The sequence below is a fragment of the Apium graveolens genome, chromosome 7 (genome assembly GCF_009905375.1).
Source record: "Apium graveolens cultivar Ventura chromosome 7, ASM990537v1, whole genome shotgun sequence".
Classification (NCBI taxonomy): Eukaryota; Viridiplantae; Streptophyta; class Magnoliopsida; order Apiales; family Apiaceae; genus Apium; species Apium graveolens.
The window spans coordinates 127,417,490-127,426,125 of record NC_133653.1 but is presented as its reverse complement, the minus strand read 5'-3'; the positions used below and the strand labels follow the sequence as shown (position 1 = coordinate 127,426,125).

The 8,636-nt window shown below is 34.5% G+C and overlaps 1 pseudogene; it reads left to right on the top strand.

Moving 5' to 3' along the window:
- The first annotated feature begins 385 nt into the window (after positions 1-385).
- LOC141674029 (zinc finger CCCH domain-containing protein 11-like) lies at positions 386-4,343 on the top strand (annotated as a pseudogene).
- Positions 4,344-8,636: the final 4,293 nt, after the last annotated feature.

The window sequence follows — 8,636 nt, the reverse complement described above, 5'->3', positions numbered from 1 at the left end:
GATTTCAAAATTAATCAATTTTGATAATATAATTAAGAAATAATATTAATATTAACTAAGATTGATAAAATAATTTTTTGTTAAATTTTGTAAACTGTATCAATTAGTAATTAATAATTTTTTATTTTTATAAAATTTAAACATAACTTAAAAATTAATTAAAAAATAAAAAATGAAATTAGCAATATTGGGCTATGATTGGGCTCTCGATCAGGCGCGGGGTAAAGTAGACTCAAAACTTTTGAACAGCCCGGGTAAAATTTTAGAGATGTCAAAATTTCCCTATCTAAACCGCTCTCTCTAAACACCTCTCACACACTTTCTCTCAGGTTTCGAGCTTCAAGCAAATTGGGAGGTTTTACATCTATTGAATCTACAATCTGAAATGGATGATAGATTAAGCCACGTCGCTTCTCGTATTATGGTAGCAAACAACGTCATTTCACGTTCAACCCACTTATCTCTTGGTCTCTGGTCTGACATGAGGTCTCCCCTTAGGCAAACACATCGTTCCTCTCTCTCTCTCTCTCCTCTAATGATGTTTGTTTAATTAATACCCTCTAATTAAAAAAATAATTTTGGGCATTTTTGAAATGCCCAATTTTATTTATCCTCTTACAGGTATGCAAGCATTTTCTTGACGCAGTTAAAAAGAAGCAATACGGTTGATTCTGGTCTTGCCCCAATGGGGGAAAGGAGTGTATGTATAGACATATCCTTCCTCCAGGATATGTGCTGAAGTCTCAGTTGAAGACACTTTTGGAGGATGAGTCTAATAAACTCGCTATCGCTATTGAGGATGAGATCGAAAATCAGGTGATCAACTTATTATTTCCTTAATTCCTAGTTTCATTATTAAACTCTACATTATAATAGCCTGTTGCATCAATTATCAGTTTATTAGTAAATTTTAATATCAACCATAGTTGTCAAATTTACAGTTTATCAGACTCTGATACAGCTTTTTTATTCCGAACTCTGCTATCTTCTCATCTTGGTTAAAACTGTCGGTGGTTTTAGTTCTTAAGTATACAACCGAAGAAAAGCTTACCAAGTTATTGAGAAAATATATTTTAAATTTGTGATTACCTTAATTCAAGAAGCTGCTAAATAAACAACTATAGCTATATAATACATCTCAATGAACAATACACTGAATGTTATTTTGCTAGCTCAAATCGATAATTGATATAAATCTTTAGGTTGTTGTGCAGTATCTTAACAGCTTCACAGGTGAAACTGTGTACAAATAAATAGAGCTGATATGATGCTGGTTAAAATTGATGAAGAAGAAACATCTAATATTCGAGATCAGTTACTTCTACTTATTATTGGTTTGCTTCGAACTGTGAGTATATATCTCATGTTCCTGCATGTTATATGGTTATATATAGGCATAAGTATACTTTGATATTTTGAGAACCTTGATATTATTTATAAATAACTAAGGTTCAGCATGATTTTTGGTGAACCCTGGTATATTTTGTGCTAAACATTAAATGGAACATATACTTAGTTATATACGTGTATGCACAACCTTACTGATTCTCATAGTTTGTATTAAATGATTGATTCTCATCTTACTAGGCTAAGATGGGTAGAGAAAACAATGACATGAACATTGACAAGATAAAGGAGAATGGAAGTGAAGTGTGATATAGTGTCAGGGCTTATGTATGACTAACCGCAGAAAAAGGTAATATGTCTTAGGAAGTCTTACAAAAAGATAGATGATTATTTAAATACACATTAGTAAGAGCTCTAGAGGTGGAGTCTAGGAAAATGAAGAGGGAAGTAGCAACAAGAGAAAAGAATTCAGCAGCAAATATGATTGATGCAATAAAGATCTTAAAAAAATAGAAAGGTCTGATCTCAGGAATCATACTTAACGTCTTCGCATCTTCATCAACTATATATAATTCTTTACTATTAGATATCACAATGTCATTCAGCCCTGGAATTAAATGTACTCATAAAATATTGTACTATCATTTTAGTTGCAAGTTTGTTTCCCTCTATGGTGCTGCAAATACCCATATATACCAGCTTATTATTTTATATGTTTATGCTTGTTACTCCCCCCTTTTTTCCACAATAGTTTTGTATTAATTGTTTAAAATTCTAACAGCGTACAAAATTAAGCACCACTACTCCGATCACTACCGAGCTCTTCTTTCAGTGAAAAAAAAGATGGATACAAAAGAGGCTGGATTGGCTGCTCAGCAAGCAGAGAGAGCAAAGTATGACCACACGAGGTTAATCATTTCCTTCAGATCCATTCTTAAATTTAAAGACTAACTTCAGTTTCTAATTTGATATTCTTTTTTTAACCAGTGGTTGGGAGTTGTTTCTTGCACATGCTAGCTTGTTTGTGGATGATGATGATGCTGCTGAATATGAGAAATTTGATAGAGAAGAACCTACTGTGCTCCTCAGTAATGCATGAGATTTTTTGTTTTAGAGCTACTGTGCTGAATGGAAAGTTTCATTTGATTTTATAATTCTTCACTTTCAGACTTTTGTTTTTTTAATTCTTACCGTGTTCTGGGATTATAATATTTGATCCTTATTTGTATCAAATTGAATTCTATATCTAATTAAAATGGTGCTGAGGGGTTCTATTTGCATTTAATTATTTTTATTTGCTGCTGAATTTAGGCTGACCTGGAATTAGAAGTAATCAGGCAAATGAGAATACAGGAGCTAATGGCTCAAATTAAAGGCCATGTATGTGAATATTCTTCACAGTTACCTTTGTAAGGTTTGTGAGGTGAATCACTTATTGAGTTGGTCCTTTTATATAGATTATCTTGTTTAAAGTGTCACATTGTTATCATGACAGATTGAATATTATCTAGTCAAAGTTTTTTAGTATGTCGAGTGACATCTTCAAGATGAAGATTTACCAATTAAAGCTTTGAAATCATGGAAAAGAAAATTACGTACTGCTGTTTCGTAAAGCTTCTGTTTCGTTTCTTGAATCGGTATATCTTTTTCCCTTCTTACCTATTTATATAACTGATCATATGGTAGGCCACAAATTGGGAGAATTTGCACCTACTTTAAATTTCCGAGTCTGCTTGTTCGCCTAAAATATATGTGCCTGCAGCGTGTTTTTATTGTGTCATTTGGTCTATTATTATGAAATTAGATTTTGTTATGGTTTTTTCTGTGTATGTATAATTTAGTTGAAAGTAGAGTGATTGTCATCGGATTTTAGTGGTATTGATTTCGATAAAATTGGATAAATCAGCTTCATTTGTATATATGTTATGTGTTTTTATGTACATGTAAATGCTGAAATGATTACTAGATTGGTAGTTTAAATATAGCAGCAGTTAATCGGATATGGTATCGGTAAATGTATATATATATATATTTATCTTCTTTACTATCTTATCGTGTTTTTGTTCATTTTTTGATTTCGTTGATTTAGATGGATATAGGGACTGTTGTGGTTTGTTTTTGTGTGTATAATTTAGTTGATATTAGAGTGATGTCATATTGTGTTATGGACCTTGCGACGGTATCTTTTCGGATAATTTATATAAATGGGCTGATTTGCTTGTATTTGTTTTCCTGCTCCCGCGCTTTTTATGTAGATATAGATATTTTAATGACTGTTAGGATATTGGGTTAACTTCTAGCAATTAATCAGAAAGGGTAGTTCAATTGATTTGAATCCGGAACGGTAGTTTCTAATATTGCATATAAAATTGTTGTGTAATTTCTTTGTCTAAAGAGGATAAAGGAAATAGTTATGTTACTTAAATTTACAAGTTTTGCATTAGCTGCTAGTACACAGGATAGTCGGCTCAGAGAACTTTTGAGGATGCCATTTTGTGTTGAATTATATGGATTTTTAATTCTTTTGCAGTTTGGAAGGAAGGTAAGGAAAGCAACTGTAGCCCCAACTGTCATTCCTGACCCAGATTACTGGATACAAGTTGTTTTACTTGGTCTGTGTGTTAAATGTATTGGATTTTTTTACCAGTTAAATGGCTAAATAAGAGTTCCTGTTATTCTTTTTACTTCATTATATGATAGCAAATGATGGATAGAACTAGGCAGTTGTTCTTAATTCTTAATTCGACTTTCAGCTCAAATATATGGCAAACTTAAGTCTACTAAAGTTCAGGCTGACATTCAATACATCTTTATATTGGTTATTCCAAAAGTTATAGTTTTCATAATAATTTGCTTGATGTTGAAACCTTTTGCAGTCCAGAGTTCAGTGTGTTCAGTTGGATGGATCTATGATTATGAAGGCAAGAGATGCTACCATCACAAGATTTACCGAGGATCCAGATTGCGAGCTTGAAAGCAGGAGGGGTTGCACTTAATATCATAGTGGCATCACTATTTTTTACCCATCTTCTTTTGCGTACTCCAAGTGTTTTCGTACTAGATTTCAGATGTTTATTTATCGTACTCTAGACTATAGACTATGTACCTATTTTTTGGATTATGTGGAGTTGACGGTGAAATATGTGAAAAATGAAGTAGTATTTGGTGGGGGTTTGTGAAAACCGATTTGAAGTTTGGTGGTTTGAATTGTTTATTTGTTGACTTATATGAAAAACAGGTTTATGGCATGTTGAATTTACAAACCATTCGTGTCAATTTTTTTTGAAAAATATGTTACATTAAATACTAAAAATGTTACAAAGAAATTGGTATAATACAAAACATTACTGTTACAATATACATCAAAGGTAACATTAAAGTATGTCTATAGTATTACATTATAATGTTACCTTTGCAAACAAATGTGGGCCCCACTGGTGGGCCCTATTTTTTTTTGAAAATTCTAAGTCCAAAGGTAACATACATATTGTGATACTATAGACATAGATTGATGTTACCTTTGACAGCTATTGTAACACAAATGTGAATGTTACACCAGGGCAAAAGTAATGTTTCCTTAGGGGCCAAAGGTAACTCGAAAAAAAGCAACTTAATTTTTATGTTACCTTAGGCCTTTTTTTGGCTGTGGTAACACTTTTTTGGGCCTGTTGTAACATTTTCTTGGTGTTGCTGTAGGCCATTTATGGTGTAGTGCGCTAAAACGAACAAAACGTAACATTAAAGTTTCTGCAGAACATCCCGAAGACGTAAACTGTAGTTTCTTGAAAACTAACACTTGATTATGATAGAAAATGTTATAAGGATCATTTAGGCGCTTGAATCGCGTAATTCCGATTTACGGATCAAAAGTTATGGCGTTTTACTAAAAGTGATTTATGCGGAAAAAACTGCAACGAATTATGAACTTTGAAAATAAAAAGGATCGACTTAAAAGTGTTCATAAATGATGAAATTTTTAAAGACAGTAGTAAATAGAGTTCCTTAACTGTCATAAAAATTTCAAGTGAAAATAATGATTTTTCAATTTTATAAAAATATCCATAAGCGGAGCCGATGATGAATATGGAAAACGGACTTAAGATACTTTGAAAAAGGAAGCGACAATAATGTGAATAAGGACTTAAAGAAATGATAAGGGTAATATGAGTTGAGAGGGTGCATAATAAGTAGTATATGAGTGTGATTCACCGTAAATTGGAACGGGACCTTACAAAACGAATTAAGTTTATGATTATAGATTTCCGAGCGGAACCTAGAGCATCCTCCACCTCGAGATACCCAGGCAAGTTTACGAACCCAACTCCATTTACTGTTGCGTTGTGAAATGATTGTTTTATTATCATTGCATAAATACCATGCTTGCCATGATACTTAGTAATTGAGTTTTCACATAATGTAGCGATATTGCACGATAAGTATATGTCGTAAAATGTTTAACTCCGCTCTAAGCGTGACGTATAATTATAAGACCAAGAGTCGGTCGGGAGTTAAAAATAAAAACCCGGGAATCATTCTGGTAATAATAGGATGATTAAAAGTCCATAGTAGTACGTTTTAAGGGACTTGACGTCCGCTTGCAAAACATTAAATACCTCGAACTTTTATTAAAATGATTTCCAAAGATCGTATTCCCTCAACTATATTTTATTGTTCGAATAATAAATATTATGTAACTATTCATTTATTATGGGAGAAGCATACTCCAACAATTATTTTTTTCAACCTGATTAAATATTAAAGATTATTAAATTACTTAAACATAAACTAGTTGAGGAATATTATTTCAATATTCTTTTAAAAGTATAATTATTCGAGGTTTAATTATTTAATGATTAATAATTAATTATTAATTATTTATTAAATGATTTAATTATGATTTAAAAATTATAAAACCTAATTTAAAATACATTCTGATTTTCGGAAAATCATTCGAATAATTTCAGATCGTCGGAGAATATTATCTCGACTTATTTTTAATATTTTGATTATAGTTTCAAAATAAACCCCCCTTATTTAATAAATATGTTGACAACGGTCAACTCACATCCCTAGTACTTCCTCCGAAATTCTCGGAAGTGCATATATATACATACATATCCAAGTGTACCTATCAACAAGCAATATGCTTGGGGAATAAAATAAATTCCATATATATGATGGGACTCTTACAAGGACAAGGAGGGGTAGACTCCAGTACTTCGTGGACTGGGGAGACTACCAATTTATTACCATATGAGAAGGTATCTTATATACTGATGCACATGTGGAGTATGCGTACCCGAGAGGGATGGACGCAAAACCGTGTCTTGAGAGGGATAGATGCGAAGTGTGTACCTGAGAGGGATGGACACAGAAAAGGCCCGAATGCGGCAAGGGTGATAACTAATAATAAAAAGGGAATCGTCCATCTACATGTAAAAAAGGTTACTATTTCTGTAGTACGACTGATCATCGTATGCGGTGGCTCCAGTGAATGTCCTATTCTTCCAATTGGAATTGTGATGCAATACCGTAACCCAAGCCTAGGTGTTGGGTTTACAATTAAGGTATTCACAGGATAATAATCCATTAAAGAATTGTTTTAATAAGAAGGTGAGTATCAACAAGGAAACCTATTTTTGAATAAAACATAATTATCACATATGACGTTTTACTTGAGTTTATCATACAGTCATTTCATATTGTACATTATTATGCTAGGCATTATAACTCACACTTGTTTTCTTAAATTGACACAACACAACAGTGAATCAAGATGCCTATCATAAAACTCACAGCCAGGAAATGGGTAGAAAATGACCAGCTGTTCCGTAGGATTTTTGGTGTTTTACCACAGGTAGACCGAATAAGCTGGATTGGTTTTCAGTTGTTTTTAGTCCGGCTTATTTACAAATGTGACTTGTGTAAGGTAATGAATAAGAAACAAATATTTGGCCGAAAGACTAACCTTACTTAAATGTTATTTCCCAGGTAAGACTTAATTACTTTTGGGTTGTAATAATTATCACTTTGTGGATTGATTTACTCTAGTATTGAATGGTTCGTTTCCAAGACAATAACCTATAATTATGTGTGTGTGATAAGTGTGGGGTCGTAAAGTGTGAGTAATTATATATTATGATGTGAGGTATGTGGTATATAGTATTCAAGATGGCGTGGCCTCCTAAATCCTTGACCCCGAATTTTGGGGCGCCACGGAAATGGTATTAGAGCTTTAGGTTATCAGATCTTGGAAATGATAGGATATAAAATACGTAAACATAAGAATAATAAATAATCAATTAGAGCTGAAGTCGAGTTCATCATCAGGCTATATGTGTAGTCTTGGCAGTTTTTCTCTCAAGGGAATTCCGACTCTATGTTAGTAACACCTTGCCTATTGTGTCAGGTACTAGTGGAGCCTATGGGGAGGTTGACCCGGTTGATGATGTTATGGCCCCTGAGCGTGACCCTACTCCTGAGCCGGAGGACCCACCTATTGATGACTCAGATGATGACCCTACTGAGGATGCCCCGGAGGAGGAGACTGACCTTCCTGTCCCCATAGTTGATAACGTTGAGATGCCCCAGGGAGTTGGCTTAGGATGGAGGGATATAGAGATGTACCCTCTCCTGAATGTTCGCTCTCCTACACTACACCCAGGGATGCAGAGTCCTTTGCTCTATACCGATGAGGACGAGGAGGATGGGATGGATGCACAGACCTACGAGGCTTATAACATATCCTCTAGCGACCCAGACTCACCTCTACCACCCCCGATGACCATACATGTAGTTGTACACGACTGGATAGTGGCTCAGCTTAACACTGAGCTTACCGCGGCATCTGCCCGTATCGTAGAGCTATGACAGGCACTGATAACTGAGAGAGCCATCAGACTAGGATATCCAGGGGACTTCAGAGCTGCTTTTCCGGCCATAGCCCACAGGGAGATCGATGGGATCGAGCTCCGTACCCGGGTTCAGATGAGGATGACGGAAGTGGGAGGATACATCTCGGTAGTTGACGCAGAGCTGATGTTGGCACGAGCAATGTGGAGGGGGCGAGACCTCACGCGCAGCAACAGTGACTGAGGTACTAGTGACTATTTTATGGACCTTGTAAAGGGCTGGGTGACTTGTCACCAATTTTTTTAGGATATCTAGTAGTAGATAGCATTCCTAGCTCTTAAGGGTGCACGGTTTATATATTTGCATTCAGTATTCAAGACAAGTAATGATGTATTATAATCAGGTCATGTATGAACTCGGATAAGTTGTTTTGTCCC